Source organism: Pleurodeles waltl, chromosome 10 (assembly GCF_031143425.1).
Source record: "Pleurodeles waltl isolate 20211129_DDA chromosome 10, aPleWal1.hap1.20221129, whole genome shotgun sequence".
In the NCBI taxonomy this organism is placed as follows: domain Eukaryota; kingdom Metazoa; phylum Chordata; class Amphibia; order Caudata; family Salamandridae; genus Pleurodeles; species Pleurodeles waltl.
This window is the reverse complement of record NC_090449.1, coordinates 791,736,065-791,753,788: the sequence shown is the minus strand read 5'-3', so window position 1 is coordinate 791,753,788 and position 17,724 is coordinate 791,736,065. Positions and strand designations below refer to the sequence as shown.

At 44.7% G+C, this 17,724-nt stretch overlaps 1 protein-coding gene and 1 long non-coding RNA gene across 7 annotated transcripts in view; one reads left to right on the top strand and one right to left on the bottom strand.

Moving 5' to 3' along the window:
- Window positions 1-16,649, bottom strand: part of LOC138261889 (uncharacterized) — a 52,302-nt gene extending 35,653 nt beyond the window's left edge. Inside the window, exon 1 of the long non-coding RNA XR_011199171.1 lies at window positions 16,476-16,649. This is a non-coding gene — a long non-coding RNA (uncharacterized lncRNA). The remainder of the gene's footprint in view (window positions 1-16,475) is intronic.
- HOXA3 (homeobox A3) overlaps window positions 1-17,724 on the top strand; it is a 93,146-nt gene that overhangs the window by 49,461 nt on the left and 25,961 nt on the right. Inside the window, exon 1 of one of the 6 annotated variants that reach the window (XM_069211429.1) lies at window positions 9,582-9,698. The exons of 3 other annotated variants lie outside the window; for them this stretch is intronic. The gene's annotated coding sequence lies outside the window, so the exon portion shown is untranslated. Of the gene's footprint in view, window positions 1-9,581; window positions 10,409-14,838; window positions 15,278-17,724 lie in introns of those variants that run through there. 2 more of the 6 variants (XM_069211427.1, XM_069211425.1) reach the window with 2 other exon arrangements.

The window sequence follows — 17,724 nt, the reverse complement described above, 5'->3', positions numbered from 1 at the left end:
AGTCCCTTGTAACTGGTACTTCTAGTACCAAGGGCCCTGATGCCAAGGAAGGTCTCTAAGGGCTGCAGCATGTCTTATGCCACCCTGGAGACCTCTCACTCAGCACAGACACACTGCTTGCCAGCTTGTGTGTGCTAGTGAGAACAAAACGAGTAAGTCGACATGGCACTCCCCTCAGGGTGCCATGCCAGCCTCTCACTGCCTATGCAAGTATAGGTCAGTCACCCCTCTAGCAGGCCTTACAGCCCTAAGGCAGGGTGCACTATACCATAGGTGAGGGTACCAGTGCATGAGCATGGTACCCCTACAGTGTCTAAACAAAACCTTAGACATTGTAAGTGCAGGGTAGCCATAAGAGTATATGGTCTGGGAGTTTGTCAAACACGAACTCCACAGCACCATAATGGCTACACTGAAAACTGGGAAGTTTGGTATCAAACTTCTCAGCACAATAAATGCACACTGATGCCAGTGTACATTTTATTGCAAAATACACCCCCAGAGGGCACCTTAGAGGTGCCCCCTGAAACTTAACCGACTGTCTGTGTAGGCTGACTAGTTCCAGCAGCCTGCCACACTAGAGACATGTTGCTGGCCCCATGGGGAGAGTGCCTTTGTCACTCTGAGGCCAGTAACAAAGCCTGCACTGGGTGGAGATGCTAACACCTCCCCCAGGCAGGAGCTGTGACACCTGGCGGTGAGCCTCAAAGGCTCACCCCTTTGTCACAGCCCAGCAGGGCACTCCAGCTTAGTGGAGTTGCCCGCCCCCTCCGGCCACGGCCCCCACTTTTGGCGGCAAGGCTGGAGGGAACAAAGAAAGAAACAAGGAGGAGTCACTGGCCAGTCAGGACAGCCCCTAAGGTGTCCTGAGCTGAGGTGACTCTAACTTTTAGAAATCCTCCATCTTGCAGATGGAGGATTCCCCCAATAGGGTTAGGATTGTGACCCCCTCCCCTTGGGAGGAGGCACAAAGAGGGTGTACCCACCCTCAGGGCTAGTAGCCATTGGCTACTAACCCCCCAGACCTAAACACGCCCTTAAATTTAGTATTTAAGGGCTACCCTGAACCCTAGAAAATTAGATTCCTGCAACTACAAGAAGAAGGACTGCCTAGCTGAAAACCCCTGCAGCGGAAGACCAGAAGATGACAACTGCCTTGGCTCCAGAAACTCACCGGCCTGTCTCCTGCCTTCCAAAGATCCTGCTCCAGCGACGCCTTCCAAAGGGACCAGCGACCTCGACATCCTCTGAGGACTGCCCCTGCTTCGAAAAGACAAGAAACTCCCGAGGACAGCGGACCTGCTCCAAGAAAAGCTGCAACTTTGTTTCCAGCAGCTTTAAAGAACCCTGCAAGCTCCCCGCAAGAAGCGTGAGACTTGCAACACTGCACCCGGCGACCCCGACTCGGCTGGTGGAGAACCGACACCTCAGGAGGGACCCCAGGACTACTCTGATACTGTGAGTACCAAAACCTGTCCCCACTGAGCCCCCACAGCGCCGCCTGCAGAGGGAATCCCGAGGCTTCCCCTGACCGCGACTCTTTGAATCCAAAGTCCCGACGCCTGGGAGAGACCCTGCACCCGCAGCCCCCAGGACCTGAAGGACCGGACTTTCACTGGAGAAGTGACCCCCAGGAGTCCCTCTCCCTTGCCCAAGTGGAGGTTTCCCCGAGGAATCCCCCCCTTGCCTGCCTGCAGCGCTGAAGAGATCCCGAGATCTCTCATAGACTAACATTACAAACCCGACGCTTGTTTCTACACTGCACCCGGCCGCCCCCGCGCTGCTGAGGGTGAAATTTCTGTGTGGACTTGTGTCCCCCCGGTGCCCTACAAAACCCCCCTGGTCTGCCCTCCGAAGACGCGGGTACTTACCTGCAAGCAGACCGGAACCGGGGCACCCCCTTCTCTCCATTCTAGCCTATGCGTTTTGGGCACCACTTTGAACTCTGCACCTGACCGGCCCTGAGCTGCGGGTGTGGTGACTTTGGGGTTGCTCGGAACCCCCAACGGTGGGCTACCTTGGACCAAGAACTAAGCCCTGTAAGTGTCTTACTTACCTGGTTAACCTAACAAATACTTACCTCCCCTAGGAACTGTGAAAATTGCACTGTGTCCACTTTTAAAACAGCTATTTGTGAATAACTTGAAAAGTATACATGCAATTTTGATGATTTGAAGTTCCTAAAGTACTTACCTGCAATACCTTTCGAATGAGATATTACATGTAGAATTTGAACCTGTGGTTCTTAAAATAAACTAAGAAAAGATATTTTTCTATACAAAAACCTATTGGCTGGATTTGTCTCTGAGTGTGTGTACCTCATTTATTGTCTATGTGTATGTACAACAAATGCTTAACACTACTCCTTGGATAAGCCTACTGCTCGACCACACTACCACAAAATAGAGCATTAGTATTATCTATTTTTACCACTATTTTACCTCTAAGGGGAACCCTTGGACTCTGTGCATGCTATTCCTTACTTTGAAATAGCACATACAGAGCCAACTTCCTACACCCTGCAAACAACCCCTTCTCCTGGGCTCCATGTTGCTATCTCCCTTGTTTGTTTCCCCCCCCCCACTAGACACCCCACACTTCATTTTTCTCTCGCCTTTGTATGCACCCTCTAGCCATCATGCACTGTGTTTTGCTTTCTCTCTCTTGTGTGCTTCCCCCTTGGACCCCCGTCCGCCACCCCACCCCCTTTTTCCTCGCCCACAACACATCTCTGTTGCTCTCTGTTGTGGGCTCTCCATCTGGAAAACACCCCCACACTCTGTGTTGCTTTCTTCCTCATGTGCTTTTCCCATGAACCTCCACAAAAGACATTGGTAGAGCTAATAGGGAAGGGCCTGTTTTCAGCATGTAACTGCATGACTCCTTGGTTGCAATGCAGGCACATTTGTATTAATAAAGGTTTGCAGTGTCACTCTGTTCAGAAACTAAGGCCCATATTTATACTTTTTTTGTGCCGCGTTTGTGTCATTTTTTTACGCAAAAGCGGCGCTAACTTACAAAATACAATTGTGTTTTGGAAGTTTGCCCAGCTTTTGCGTCCAAATGTGACGCAAATGTGGCACAAAAAAGTATAACTAAGGGCCCAAGTACTCTATCTTGTAAAATATCTCTATAAAGCCTTTTTCCTGTAGGATGTTGCTGGTGGCTACTTTAAATGAGTTATTTGCCGTGGTGAAGACCCTGCCAATTTGGCTTTGTGTTTGATGTTGATGTATTGGTCGAGATTGTTTTTCAGTTCAATTTACAATTACTTTTTATACAACTGTGAATTTGATACATCAATCATACATATATTTGTAAACATTTTTCCACACACCTTCTTCTTATCGTTCTGCACTGGCTTGCTGTTTTATCGCACATTTTTATGTAGTTCCACCACATCCAATGAACTTAACCCTGGTATCAAATAAAATAGAATGCAGCCTCTTTGAAAAGTGTAAAATATGGATCACGGTGTGTCACCTGTGCTACTATCATGGATTACTTATAATTTATTTCTGGAAAGCAATTATTTCGATTTTTAGCTGTCCCTTGAATACTTCATTACAATAAACAATACAGGAGGAGGCGAATTGACTCTTATTAGTGGCATACTTCTGTGCCTAAATATATTTTCTAAATTCACAGCTGTAGTCATAGTCTGTGGTGGCCAATGTGAATGCTGACGTGACAATGGTTCCTTACATTCTGAGGAGCAATCCATATGCAGATGTTGCAAAGTGTGCTTTACTTTGCCGGGTCATTGATGAGACCAGAATGATTGAGTAATATAAAATTTGCCACAGCAGTGTCTACCCCCTAGGGCACTGTGCTCACTGTCATGGAGACAGCATATGTATCTGTATGCATAACTTTGCTGCTCATGGCATACACCTACAACATCTGTAACCTAGGGCCAGATGTAGCAAAGGTTTTTACCCATTCTATGGGAAAAAGTGTTTGTACATATGGCCCCTAGTCCCTAAACCTCCAGGCAACAGCTGTGTCACACTGACCCCTCGCCCCTCTCCTTAAACAGTGAGAACTGGCCCTCACACAATAGGAGCTATGGCCTCCTTGAGCATAATGATCGCCTCTAATGGACACATTGGAGAGAGCTTTAACTCATCAAGGTACACCCCACCCTCCACCCAGGAATGTTGCCAAATTGGACATCACATTGGCGCCTTTATTTTGCAATACTTGCATAGCAGCCTATCATATTTGGCCATAGCCTAGAATATACCTTGTAAATACCTTGATGTACTATGGAAGCACTCTTACTTTTTTAATACTGACGTTATTTTATTTTCTGGCACATACATTTTAGAGCTACTATGTGGCATTAAATGAAATATGGGTATTGTTTCCTAGTATAGTATTTTACACTGACATTGTTTCTCCTGCCAAGAGATTTGTGGTTGTGATTTTCTTCTAATGGAACACACAGTATTAATTAGGTACTACTTCTTCGATGGCACAGACACACGCTGTGTGGTGGGTGTTGTATATTGAGCATACAGTTTATGCATGCTCACACGATTTGTTGGTATTGGGAAATGTCATTCTAAGACACTGAGGCAAATCATATGCTGCTGGAAAACTGTACAGGACTTGCTTAAGACGTATATATAAAAGTTACACAATTTTAGCCAATCTGTGCAGAAAATTGTACTACAAAGTGCATTATTTGACCGTTGAGTTTTTCCCCATGACTTTTCAGGGCGGCAGGGGGCAATCTCCCTTTCTGAGAGTTTGTCTCCTCACTCGATTTGTGCAATAATTGAATTCTATCAAAAAATTTCCAGGCCTCATTTTGGTTTAGAATCTAGTTCAGACAACCAGTGACTCATCGAAAAAATGACATCAATGGCAAGGAAGGAAACACTGGAAAGAGAAATTCACAGCATTTACTGTCTATAATTTCTCGATTTTTTGCATTATACAATGTTGTGCAGATTTTGCATAAGAAGTCTAGTTAACTCAGAAATGCCTCAATGAGAGACACTTTCTTCTCGAACCAGTTTCCCTGTACCTCACAAGATTTTTTAATTGATACCAGCTAACCACATTTTACTCGAAAAGTGTAATTTTACTTAATTTCACAAAATGCTTGTGGAATTTCACAAAACTTTTTGGGGATCTTTTTTTTTTGTTGCAATTTTATAGAAATCCTAAAATGTACTCCTACAGTTTAAGAAAATTATCCCTGTGAAAATGCAGACACTAATATCATATGGATAACGGGAAGCCTTTTCAGTAACAAGACCTGTCTTCAGTGTACCTTATTAAGAACGAGTTAGCACACAATGGCACATTGTACAGTCTACGATATTAACTGTGATTATTAGAATGCAGACACCTAAACATATATTCAAGGTGCCTTAGGTACATGGTTGTATTGACCACAAACGTGTTTTGGCCTGGCCTTTCTTGTTTTATGCTGTGAATCATCTAATAACAACATTTACAGTCTGTTTAGGAATTCACCTCAGGATCAATGGACAGCTGGTGTAGATATGTACATATATATTATGGAAGGACGGCTGCTGAAAAAAAAGAATAGATTGTCCCTTCTGCTTCCTAAGTGTAACGCCTCATCCCCTTTTTTCACTAGACATCCTTATTGGTTCACTGTGATGCCTTGTATGTTACTAGACTTGGCCAAAATATTACGCTGCTGTAATCTATGTGATTTCCGGAATTTCACTTAGTGAATGTTATTTAAACTTCCATGAAATTACGTCATTATGGCACTTAAAATAATTGAGGGTTTCTTGGGTAAAAATCTCATCACAGCTGCGATGGAATAAGGACAGAACGTGAGAAGTTCTTGTCCACAGCACTTGTGGTTTTTGCGCTATTTCTTAGGGCGTAGTGATTCCGCACTTCCGAATTTGATGAGAGGATGCATTTCACACTAAAATATAGCATAAAGTTCCTATTCATACCTCACGTAATTTTTCAACAATTTTGTGCAATTATTCAAAAGGAAATTATGTGAATTTTGCACACCACTATATCTCTATCAAAGTGTTTCATCGACAATGGGTGCCATGAGGCGTTCTTGTGCACCAGTGAAAAAGTCAGTCATGAATACTAGGCCATATAACCTTTTCCCCTGGAATGGCATGATGTAGTGCGCGGCATGTAAGCAGGAATTCCTCATGCACCTTTGTGTGTCCAAGGTGGTGTAGCAAGGGTGTAATGGGCCCTAATGCAATCAAGGAAAACGATCCTTTGGTTTGGTAGCAAAAAAAATAAGCCACTAATTGGGGTGAAGTGAGCACCTCACTCTGGGCCCCGGAGCCCCCGCGCCTGCTCTCTATTGATCGCTACTCCCTTGCTGCCCAGTGGATATTAGCCTTGAAAATGCAGTGACTTTACTGGCAGGTTCCAGGATGTGCAAGTTGCAATACACATTTCCAGAACGCCAGGACATGATTCAGCCACATAAATTCAGCCATGTTTTTAGAAGACCAAATGTCAATAGACCCTATTCTCGTGGGACACTTTACATATTTGAAGCAAAAAAATTGCTTTATTTTGACTGTATCGCACTTAAAATTGCCTCTGGTTCAATAGAAGCTAACGGGGAAAATACATTCTTACGATTATATATTTTTTTAATCTCCCTCTTCTAAAATGTTTTAGGACCGCGGATGGATACCCACAACCATGAATTATTTACACTGGGTGTATCTGCGAGTTCAGATCACCTTCCACAAGCGCCGCTGTTGCCCTGGAAGTGACCAGTCGAGTCTCACCCAGCGGAGGTTTTTGTTTCGATAAATATTGAACCGAGCTGGAGTCATCCAGGGTGCAACAATTCATCTCAGGTGTCAAGGAGTGCATCCCTCTCTGCGGGCTGGCCGAGAGCTGATATCAGGGAGTCAGCTCGGAGTGAGCGAGTGCTCCCAGAGACAAAGGAACCCATCACCTCTCCATGCTCCTCGGTGGAGTCTCCAGAAATACTTTGTTTTAAATCGCGAGGGCTCGAAAACGGAGCATCCGTGTTTGTAACACCCTGTCCAGCCTGACCAGCGATGAGATTTGCTCATAATTCCAGGAGTGCATATCTTTAGGCCTGTACACTTTTCACTGATTTACCCTTTAGCTTTAATATCTATCGGCCATCTTGTCAGGCAATATCTAATAATAGCGCCATCTTACACGATATTGAGCATTGATAGGAAACTGTTGTTTAAATATTTCTCGTTCTGCTTTAAACTTTAAAGGTGGAATTATGTCTGTGTTGGCTCACAGGCGAGTGAGACATCCAATAGGAAGCACATTAAACAAAAGGAGAGCTACCTTTCAGATGTAAAAAAAAATCTATTTTATAAGCCTTCGGAATGATAAAGGAGTGGTGTGTGTTTTGTGCTACAGCAGGAGGTCAAGGGTGCTTAGAAGAGTTGTGGTAGGTGAAGAGCTGTGTACCTGCCAGAGAAAAAATTGGCAGCTTGTTGAATTGCTAAGGTTGTGGACATAAGCTGCTGAATTTCCAATTTTTGGGTGGCTGGTGCAAAGTGACACAACATTATAACCTACTGGGTGTTTTTTTTTATTTTTTTATTACGTGTAACCTAGTAAAGGGGTCTTGCAAGTAATGTGATTTAAAATTCTAGGACACATTAAAAACATTAAAAACAGACACAACTTTTCTGAGCACTTCACATCTCAGTGACAGATCTTTATCACTAGGTTTCTGGTTTAATGGTAACGTTTATGCAGACGAATATTTCTATTCATGTCTTTAACAACATAGTTCACTTTTCATTTTATTTTTCATTTCAAGGTTAATATTTTTAATTAATGTTCTCAAACTGTCTGCACAGGTTAACGCCAATTTGTGTTGCAAATCAAATTGTTTTCAATCCATGTGCCCCAATAATGGCTTAACCACACCAGAGTAGTGTATGCCAGTTCCAAAGTGTCATTTGTTACCCCAGGTCCCTGTGTCATTTGTTACCCCAGGTCCCTTTATGATCTATCTATCCATCTATCTATCTATCTATCTATCTATCTATCTATCTATCTATCTATCTATCTATCTATCTATCTATCTCAGACAGTCTGGGTATGAATTACTTTTTCCTTGTCTATCCGTCCCTCACTTGAGTGGATATGTATGCCAATGTATGCTTAGCCTCCTAATCATTTTGTATGCCTTGGCAAAAGCAACATGCCACGATTTTCTTGAGACATTATGACAGTTCGTTATGTTGTATGAAACTGTAGAGCTTTCAAAATACCCGCTGTGCCAAAATATGTAGTCACAAAGGGCCTCCCGATGGGGAGGCCCAGGCTTGCCAGTTATTTATTTACGTGTTGCATTGTTATTTACACTGACGCCTTGAAAGGCAGTGCTCTGTGCATTCCGTGTGTGAGCCCTGTTTAACGGCGTGGCAATGCTTGCTGGCATCTGCTTCACAGATTTGGTGACAATTGTGAAAAGGACCCTTTCCTGAGCCTCTCACACTAGCGACTAGAAGGAGCAAGTTGTGCGTTTGGAGGTTGGTGGGCTTAGGTAGTAACTAACATTCTATAGATGAAGCTGTCTTCGTCCTTTACGTCATTAGGTCCTTTGTCCATCTTTGCTATATCTGGGCCCTTTTACTGTGTGCACGTGTTGTATTCTTTCCATGTGTTCTGCTAGTGCTTAGACATCATACTGTATGAGACCCCACAATGGTGTAGTTCTGCTTTGAAAGCAAAGCAGTGGGTATCTTTTGGGGCTGCCCCCCTCTCACCTGTTACTCATTAATTCCAGTTGCTTTGTTCAAGGGGACTTTTGTCCCAGGGCCCTCTGACTGAAGGGTTTGTTTGTCTCTCGGACCTAAAACCGGTAGGGATCGAAGTGAACTATGCACAATGGATCACAATATGTATCTGTGCAACACGACGGATGTGCGTCGTGAAAAACACTATATCCGATTGTTAAAAACCTGTACATTTTAATAAGCCCTGCCCCAAATCTCAACTCTAAACACTGGTGCATTGACAAGCGCCCAAACACCACATATCTTTGCACTGCATGAAACCCCAGTCTTCTAAAGGGATTTTTGTCGGAATTCACAGATGGTGAAGAGAACACGTTGATCCTAAAATGAGAAAATATTTAGAAATAACAGGGAAGTGCCTTCCAAAGCGATACAGGGGCTTTAGATCCGTCACATCTGCTTAAAACACATGTTCAAAATTTTAAGAACAATTCAAACGACACAAGGCCCATAAATTCACTCGCAAGAGCCAACCTGGGCTGTTTGAAAAGTTCTGCAGAATTTTGCAGAAGTTTAAACAGTAATTCACTTCCTACTCGCTGGTCTTAATTTCCTTGCATCTATATGTGAGGCGTGTGTTTTAATTATGGAGACATGCAATATTTTATGAGGACTGTGGCAAATTCTGAATGCAAATTGACTTTATGCCATGGTCCCAGTCGCCTGGAAGATAGGCGGGATGAGCTGGCATGGCAGCCAGTAGATTTTTGGCAGAAAAGCTCGTGATTAGAACCCTATAATTTTGTGCATCACTCAACTGCTTGTGTAGGAAATGCGTAATCGCTGCATTTGAAGGCGGGGGTCCCTGAAGGCTTCGGAAAATGAAATCCAGCACACTGGAGTAGAGCGGGTCCTTCGCAGAACTTCAACGCCAATAGTCGCCTGTTCTGGGGAGAGACGGCGGTGCCTCGTGAGGTAATTAGAGGCCCTTTCAGCTTTCTGCGAAGGGATCGGTGTCCCGCGTGGGTGCGGCGCAAGGCGCACACAATAGCGGCACAGAGAAGAACTTGAGGCCCAAGTGGAGGCCACAAAGCAATCCTTATCAGACCTTGCCATCCAGATTCCGCGTGGATATCACTTGAGTTGCAAGCCAGCAGCATCTCGGAGCTCAAGAGTATCCACGTGGGCATCAAGTACCTCAGCGAGGGCGCCCATACAACTTAGTGGTATGGTAAACGACCTGCCCATTTGCTTAGTGCGTTCACAAATGGAGGGGAAAAAATTATATTTTGCTCCATTTAATTCCTTTAAAATTCTGCACCAACAAAATGATGCCCTGGGTCAACCGGTACAAGGAGTGAGATGTGGGGAGGACAGGCTCTGCCTGTTTAGGGAAGCGCCTGTTGGAAATAAAGGGCTTGGAGTTGACGCGTGACCACGTGAGCAGCTCTCAGAGCGTGTTATGGCGGCACTTGCAGCCGAGCCCGAGCAGCCAGTGCCTGGCAGCAGGCTTCCCCTCTTCTCGGCGCACTGCCCGGGCTCTCGTCGCTTTATTTCTTCCAGCCAAGGCCGGCCGAACCCTGGTCCATCAGAGGAGAGGGTATGGTGCACGAGTGAGAAAAAAATCTCACTTTAGCAGGATGGAATGTATCCCAAGGTGTATCCCCCGGTCGTTCATTGGAGGGGTGAGTTGTAGCTTTTCATGGCACAGGTCTGTGGTAGTGTGTGTGCGCGTGCATGAGTGGAAACTTCAGCGACCCGTCTCTTCTCAGCATTTTTTAGCATATACTAAGAAACTTGGAGCCGGGTTGAGCACTTTTGTTTATTTCGGTGTTGGCACAACGGGCTGCGCGCGGATACTCCTGCCCTTATTAAGCCTTTCAAATTATTGGGACGGTGTCCCTGTATATATCCAACGGGGACAGGTCCAGGGCCTGGCATGTGGCAGCCATCTTCTTACATTGATATTTTGGGATTATTCAATTAAATGCCTCTTGTACCGGCTCCCCCATCACAGAGCGCTACCGAAACGCGTTTGTTAACTACCGCAAGCGCTTGTGTCTCTAGAAGTCGAGGAAGTGCCTTTATGCGTTCAGAATTGATGACCGAATAACTATTACCACCCACCGTCGACCAATGCGTCCAAAACATGTATCCTACTTATTTTCAATTTTCATATAAAGGAGGGGCGTTCCGCCGCGAGTGTTATCCCACCGTGTCCTCTCACAGTTTATTTTGAATATATCGGTATTTCATCGATGCAATTTCTGCCTGTTTTGGAATATACACATAGGCGAGTTAGGGTGCCCATTATGGATACGCGCAGCAGCTCCCGGCTTTGCATAAGGTCAGAGTGCCGAGCTGTGATTTATGGTCCCAGAGAGTTGGGGGCGCCCAGCCACAATGAGCGCATCTCCATTCAGCTCCACACGTGAGCTCATTGTGCGTGTTTTCGGTATATTCGTCCTCATTAACTTGCGAGCCTTGTCTTTATGTATGTTGCTCTAAGAGTAATTTTGTGGCATGTCGGTATATTTCTTGCAAGATTCAAGAATTATGCTCTCGGTATATTTAACGTCCCATGGTTTTTTTCATTATCGAAATATTCGCCACTTTAGTGTTCAGTGTGTGTGTCGTAGGTATATTCATCGTGTAGGGTTCATTGTGTATGTTTTCTGTGTGTTCGCCATCTTAAAGTCCATTGCTTGTGTTATCGGTCTGTTCACTTTTTAAAGGTCCGTTGTGTGCTTTGCCGGTAAATTCACCACAATAAAAGTTCACTGCCTGTGTTTTTGCTATATTCACATTTTAATTGTTCATTGTATGCCTTATCGGTACATTCAACACGCTGAAGTTAATTGCTTCTGTTTTTGCATATTCCCTTTACTAAGATTCATTGTGGGTGTTATCGGTATTTTCGACACATTAAGGTTCATTGCTTGTGTTTTCTGTATATTGAGCTTGCGGGGACTCATGGTGTATGTTTGCTGTGTATTCACCCTCCTAATCGTGTGTTTTTTGTGTGTTCACCGTGTTAATGTTCATTGTGTGCCTCATCAGTGTATTCGCCGCTCTACATTTCATTCCCCTTTTTTGATTATTATAGTTTTTCTAAATATTTACCGTTTTAAAATGTATTGTGTGTTTGCGATACGTTAACGGTGTTAAGGGCCATAGTGTGTTTTCTTTATATTCGATACACTAAGGTGCGGTGCTTTTATTTCCTGTACATTCAAAACATAATGTGTTTTCTGTGTATTTAAAGTGCTAGGGTTCATCGTGAATGTTTTCGGCAATACTCACCGTGTTAAAAATAACTGTGAATGTTCTCTGTGTATTCACCATCTTAAAGGACATCGTGTGTGTGTTTTTTCCTATTTTTTGTATATTGTGCTTGCTAATGTTTCTTTTTGTGTGTTTTCGTCAATACTCGGCGTGGTAAATGAAGTTCATTGCGTGCTCACGGTACTTTCTATGAGTGTTTTCTGTATATTTAATATATATCCACCAGATATCCAGAGCAATAAAGCGACAAGTGAATTTACGAAAATAGTAAAAATGGCTCAGATTTCTTCAATAAACAGCGCTTTTCTTTTTACTGTGGACAAGAGTCAGTGCAGAAGTTCATTCTTCTGAAAGTAGCAGATTAATGTTTTAAACGTACCTAACTGTCGCACGCAACCACCTACTTTTCATTTCCAGCGGATATTGCAGCGTTTTTCAAATATTTTCTTTTGTTTGTTTCACCTTAAAAATAAAACTCGAGCTTTAATTGCTGCCCAGTTACTTGTCAGCTTTTCCTGTGATTTATCGCCCAACCCTGCGCGTCCTGACCCAGTTAAAATCTCATAAATAAAAGAGTCCTGCTTAACAGAACATAAACGCAAAGACTCGGTGAGGGAGCTACTGTGCAATACACTTTCAAGGCATATTGTGAATATTGCAAACAGAAAAGCATAAAAAGGTGAAAATCCGTTCTGCTGACTGCCGAAAAGAACTAGATGCGCGGGATTAAACGTGATTTTATTTTCGTAGTCCACCTTGCAAAATTACTAATCGAGAAGAGCAAACTAACGTTGTTCCAGACAGAAGCTGTACATGCGTCTTCCTGTACTCGGAGCCATTACAACCATTTCATCAATAACCCTCGCAATCATTTGATCAATAAAGCTATCAGTATAGAGATTTAAACGGCAATGCTTTCGAAGACCCTTTGTCTCTTTAGCCCCAGCCAGGCTTCTATTTGCCTCCCTTATCTATAGCATATTTACCGTGTGCGTGTAGGCACGCCCGAGATAAAAGAGAAACCCTGATCTATAAACACTGAATATCAATAAACGCTGAAATATGTAAACTACGGCTGTGGCCTGGAAACGGGACTACAGAAAGGGACAACGTTGACCATTTCTGTTTTTAAAATATGCGTTAATAATGAAATATATATATAAAAAAAAGAGGACATGCAAAATACTCACAGCGCCCCTTCTTGTACCCCATTCAATATTAGACAGATAGATAGACAGACCTACATTTATAAAAACCTTCTTAACGAAGCATCATGTCGCTAGACCTGAACTCTTGATACAGACCTGTATAATTTTATGTTCTGCTTAATGTTGGAATATACAATATACCAATCCTTTCATTTGATATTAAGAAACGCCATTGTTTTCTTGAACGAAATCCACGAGAACAACATAGTTTTAACACCACAGAGAAGCACAATAGAACAAAGACACCCGCGGCCAATTTCAATTTCCCCAAATTACAATAAAAGTAATTCCACTACTCTTCATATTCGAGGCGCTACATCCAGTTTGTTCAATGGAGTCCAGAGAGCGGTGTCCGAACGGCGGTGGTCTGTCCTCTTGAGAGTTCGAGAGAATGTTCCGTGCTCCGGATTCAATGAAGGAGCCTCCCCCGGCGCCTCGGTCTTCCCCAGCTTTGCTGCCCTCCGTCCCGTCTTGGGGTTTCAGGCTGCACACCGCCTAGAAGCTGGACTCAGCAGATTCGAAAGAGGGCGAGAGGGCGGTTGATCATTAACCAGGACGTCTTTTCTTCAGAGGTTTGTTTGTAGGAAAACGCATACGGGTGGATTTTTTGCCCCCACTCCCTCCCACGCAGCCCGGGTCCCCCTTTCATGCGGTGCCACCGGGCTGTGCCGCGAGGAGCCAGGGCTTTCTGTTCCAGGGCTCTGTTTACAGCCGCGCGCATGGACTCATAAATCTTGTCCGGCAATAAATGACACAGCCATTGGTATGCGCGAGAAGCCGCACCGGCCTTGCAGCCCCTTCTCCTCCGGGCTCCCATGCCTTTCTTTTTGGCTTTAAGTGTGCATGCACATCTCTTTCCCCTCCCTTCATGGGGTTAGGGTTTTTGCTCTTATTCTGCACACCCCTTATTAATCACACCTTATGGTAATTTTAGTATTCCCCGTTTGCTGGATGCTGCTCTGAAAAGGCCGCGCGAATAGACCTGGTTCAAGAACAGCGATTGTGTGGCGCTCAGCAGCTGTTAAAGCTCTCTTGTTGGTGTGGGTGAATAGCCCCTCCGCCTGTTATTGTTTATTTGCTGCTCGTGAACTCAGTTCGTTCTACCTAAAACAGGCACTAGACTTGGTTGTCGGGGGGGGGGGGGGGGGGGGGGGGGGGGTAGGGGAAAGTTTGCCACGCCAGTCAAAATCGGTATGGTTTGCATCGATACCCACCCTGCTCGAACTGATGGCTGGGTGCTTGCTTGCCCCTTTATTTTTGGGGGTAATAGTGTCAAAGAATGCTGTGTAGCTGTAATAAAAAATCTAGGGCGATAAAAGGAGATCCTCGTCGCCAGTGAGCACTGGGTCTCGCGTACCCAGTTTACGATTTTTTTCCTGCAATTCTTTATATTGGAGAAAATCTCTCACATTTACAGAAAACTGAACCGTTTACACGGAGAGTCGGGCAAGGTTAACCCCTTTGTTGGGAGCAGTTTATCACCATTAGCATATCTTTCCTGGACCTGCGTGACGCTCTGGTGCGAGGTATATCCCCCCCACCCACAGCCACCCTCCTCCCAGAGCCACCCCCCCCAACCCATACCCCTTCTGGTCTTTCTTTCTCTCTCTCTCGCTCTGTCTGTCGCCCTCTCCTCCCTCCCCCTCCCCTCTCCCTACCCCACACTTCCAGTGTTGAGGGGCTCTGTTGGAAAGCAAGCTCCTCCAAGCAGTGTAATATTCGCCAGAAGCCTGGCTTTGCTCTCTCTGTGGCCATAGGCTGGCAGAGACCAGCCACCCTGGTACCTCGCATCTCCGGGCTGGGGGGGGGTCCCAGCACTTCTTCACTAGTGGAGGGGGTGTCCAAGCAGAGCCCTCTCTCTCCCTCGGACTCCTCCATGGCACCCTCTCTCTGTTGCGGGCGCTGCGCACCCGGCACTCGCAGGTAGCTGGATATTGGACGGGCCCGTCCGGGCTGTAGACAGAAGTTTTTTTTGGGGGGGTGCGAACTCCTGGTATATTGATCCCGTGCTGGAGTTGGAGCCTGGTCTGTTGTGTTCCGCCTCAGTCGTCAGAAGGCAAGGTAAGCAGGCCAGAAATCCGCTATCACTCGTGAATGGTGGGGTTTATGTGTCCCAGTGATTTATGAGCACGCGCTCGCATCTCGGTTCAGGCAGAGTTCACCCGTCCGGGCTTCCTTTCAGCCCCAGTGACTGATACCGCCAAGACGGCGAGTTCAAGCTGCTTCCCCTGCGTCCCCCTGAACTTTTGCCCATCTTTCATGAAATCTTCAGGGGATTTGGCTGTTGTTTTTATGCCTGTCTTTCGCTTCCCGACTAAATCTGAATTTGGTCAGGCGCACGAGAGTCCACGCAGACAGAAACCAAGTGTCCGCTCTGCTAGGGAAATTCTCGCGTCCTTGGCAAATACTTCACATGGTCTATCTATATCGTGTTATCTCCCTAGCTGTGTTTAATAACCTCCACCTGCGGACGAACATGCGTTGCCTTAAAAGTATATCACACTGGCGATGGGGGGCATTTCTTAGTCACATGGACCACTTTAGTTTTTGAACATATTCCCTGAAAAATAACTGAGGTCTTAAAAGCGTCTTCTCAAGGTAAACATCAAAGGGCCCTTACTTAAAATTCGATAAATATTTAAATTTACTAATCCCACATATATAAAATTAAATGTTACTTGCATTGTTGCAAATATTTTGCATGCTGATATGCTGTGTATTACATGGCATACTTAATAAGTTTTGTCTTATTGTCAGTTTCGTGACGCAAGTAATTAAATTACTTTACTTCTGTTGTTTCACATTGTTCATATAATATAATACACTGTCGCCTGCACATGTACTCAATGTGTGTGTGTGTGTATATATATATATATATATATATACTTATTTCTACCAGTCTTTAAGAAGAATTGCAAAGCGAGCGCGTGCCCATATGGCAGACAGATGCGACGATTTTCTGACCTCTACTTTGTGCATTTTTGGAAGTCTGAACTCTGTGGATTATTGAGTCGAGGGGGCAGATTATTACTTTATATGAATAGACCTGCCAAGGCGCAGAGTCGATATTTCTCCGTTGTGTGGCGCAGGCACTTTCTAATAATCTTTTTCATGAATCTCATTATTTCATAATTTGATAGCTAGATATACTGACAGGTAGAGACCAACATGCAGTGCATTCCTGCAGGATATTCAGATAGCGTGGCGGAACAGAGATAGATAGATAGACTGATAGATAGAATGCACTTAAAAATATTACCGAGTCCATGTAGTAACTGGTCAGATGAGGCGCGGTTATATCTTGGTGACCATCTTTCGGACACACCGCCCGTCAATGTTAGGATGGCTTTAGGGAGATAGGTAAATAGGGCGAGAGGGAAAGATTCGCACGAACTCCCGCAAGAGTCCCGTCCCCACCCCGCAGCCAGCTGACCCCCATACATCAAGCGCGCACAGCTCCACAGACAGTCCCTATTATAGCCGGCCCGAGAGAAAAGTTCAAGCCGTGGTCATGGAGATGGACGCTGGTTTTTCAGGTTCCTGCTGCTGTGTTTTTCTTCCCAATCCATCATGTTTTAACAGGTAGAATTCGGTAGTTTGCACGGAAAAGCACTATTGGGAAACCCTTCTAGGCAGTGCTGGCCTGGCGCTGCACTCTAAGACATGGCGCCGGCTTTGCTCTCTGGCACTGTTCTTTCTCCAGTTCCGTCTGCGGTGGAAAGGTAGCAAGCTGTGGGTTTGACCGCTGGTTATGGAAGGGCTTCCTAAAGATCTGGGGGGGTGCTGGTTATAGGACTCGTAACCCGTGTACCCTTGTAGGTAGTGCCGCTTTCGCCAGTTTCGAGCCTAAATCCCATTTTGCACACTGCTTGTGCAGGTAACAATCTTCAAGGTGTAAAGGGACTTGTGGGAAGGATTCCACGTACGAGTGTTCTTTGTTATGACTGCATTTTAGTGTAACGATCTTAACCCAATTCAGTTGGTAAATTATAATCTCCAGAAAGTGAATAGCGCCTAAAGATATCACGCTTAGACGCATGCAAGCGATGCGCATTAATATTAGCCAGTCAGCTCAAAATCAAGTGTCTTTGTGGGACTGTGTTTTTAAACCTCCTCTCCATGGGCATTCTTGAAAATGCCTTTGTTAATTCAATGGCAAGTGTTATTGTGTGTGAAATAGTCTTCAATGATGGTGTGGGATGTTTCAAATACAATTGTAATTCTGAATATAAAGGCAGAATATGGCAGACATTATGAACAATAAAAAGACATGGGGTGGTTATTTGAAAAAGATAAAATATACAACGTATGCAGCTGTATTCTCCATATATTAGAAACTCTGTCTCTGTGCTAAAATTCTATCGACTGCTAAATTGTCGGCCCTTGGCCCACGATTTACAAGATGCAGCAATGTTTACAGGAACAGTCACATTGCGTGCGCAGATTTTAGCAGGTTTCACACACTGATAAGCATAAACAAGTAATATTTGAATATATTCAGGACACAC